We start from the raw sequence: 1834 nt of genomic DNA on the forward strand, positions 1-1834 counted from the left end.
AACTCTAAATCATTCACCCCCAACTTTGTCACAATAACTTTCCATTTCTCACACTCAACCCCCTCACCCTGTGACACCAAACCGCCCCCCCCCACCCTGTCAAACTCGCCTTCCTCATCCTATCACAGTAAACCCCTAAAGATAGTCTTCGTCATACAGTCACCTCCCAGACATGAAACACAACTTACCATAAACACAGCACTGAAAGCACAAATAGCCCCACACACACCCTTACACACAACACCAGCACTTATACTCCAGATGCACAATGCCACAGACACAGGTACACTCAATCAGAATTGTACGCACTCTCAGACACCTACAAGGTACATCAAGCTAGACACACTCAGCCCCATACAGCTTTCAGCCTCCTGCACACACATACCACTCACAGAAACAGAGCCCCGGGGTCACTATCGGCACCCTGCTTAGAGCCATCGGAAACCTCAATCTGGCTCCGGCAGAGGGCCCGGACCAACTCATCGACCTCCCAAGTATTAAATAAGAGTTCCAATATATCTGCATGTAACGTATTGTACAGCAAAGTGCGCACTGTCTGCTGATGTGTTTTGCATTAGTCTTTTTTCAGGAGGTATGTTCACTGGCTTGATGTCCTGGACCCAACTCTTTTATGTGCATCAGATGTAAGTTCTCCACTGATTATTTTTATTTTTAAACATGAGATTTAGAGGTACATATGACAGAACAATACTTATGCATCATCTACTTTTCTACATATTTAATGTATCAGGATTTTTCTATAACATGAAGAGTAACACAAGGTATTTGAAAAGTTAAGTCATAGAATCTGACAGCCGAGTCCAAACTAGTCTCACATACATAGGGCGCATTCGCAAATCGTGTGTAGGGGAGGGTTAGGTATTAGGAAGATGTTGGAGAGTTCAAGGTGTTGCTTTGCTTCCGAATTCCCCAGATCTCAATCCGATTGAGCATCTGTGGGATGTGCTGGAACAACAAATCCGATCCATGGAGGCCTCGCAACTTGCAGGACTTAAAGGGTCTGCTGCTAATATCTTGGTGCCAGATACCACAGGGCACGTTCAGAGGTCTTGTGGAGTCCATGGCTCGACGCTGTTATGGCAGCACGAGGGGGTCTACACGATATTATTTTTTATTTTATTTTTTTGCTAATCAAAAGATTATCTCAATCATGTCACTTAGTTTCTAAACTTAGACTTGTGGTTAGTTACCTTCCAGCATCTAAATCGAAAACCTTGTACCGGAATTAGAATAAACTTCTGGGCCTGATCACTGCCCAGCACGTTATGTGATTATTTATCAACACATACCGAAGCCTTTTGAAGTTCTAAATATGCTGTTTGAATACTGTAAGGTTAACGAAAGGACATATGAGGAATACGTGACATTAAAAGGGCATTGGAAGCACCATAACCACTACATGGTTTTGTAGGGATTATGGGCTCTCTGGACCATCACCCACTTCTGGTCAAACTGTTTCAAGCAGTGTGACCATTGCCCTGCCCCAAATCAGTGGAATTAATATCAATATCTGAATGGTAACACAGTGAATGGTATGTAGTAATTCTGATGTTTAGTTTGCCCCTTAACGTCAATTTCTACCTGCGTCTTTACATAGGCAGAGATCAAAAACGCAAAGGCTTTACTGGAGAGCGTGGGGAAGGTTACAGACGATGCACGAAGCGGGAAGGTGATGTAACATTACATTGAGGGAGGAACCTCTGTGTACTGCAATATCTGTTCACGTACTGCGCACAGTGATTACTAACTAACTCTCAGCGTCTTGTTACGACTAACCGTAAATATGGTGCGGGCTGCAGTCTAAAACCTACTG

At 43.7% G+C, this 1834-nt stretch overlaps 1 protein-coding gene across 1 annotated transcript in view; it reads left to right on the forward strand.

Annotated features, from left to right (window-relative positions):
* Positions 1–440: 440 nt before the first annotated feature.
* Positions 441–1834, forward strand: part of SFXN4 (sideroflexin 4) — a 16396-nt gene continuing 15002 nt past the window's right edge. Inside the window, exons 1-3 of the mRNA XM_063434239.1 lie at positions 441–494; positions 579–644; positions 1619–1690. The gene's annotated coding sequence lies outside the window, so the exon portion shown is untranslated. The remainder of the gene's footprint in view (positions 495–578; positions 645–1618; positions 1691–1834) is intronic.

This window comes from Pelobates fuscus, chromosome 10 (assembly GCF_036172605.1).
Source record: "Pelobates fuscus isolate aPelFus1 chromosome 10, aPelFus1.pri, whole genome shotgun sequence".
In the NCBI taxonomy this organism is placed as follows: domain Eukaryota; kingdom Metazoa; phylum Chordata; class Amphibia; order Anura; family Pelobatidae; genus Pelobates; species Pelobates fuscus.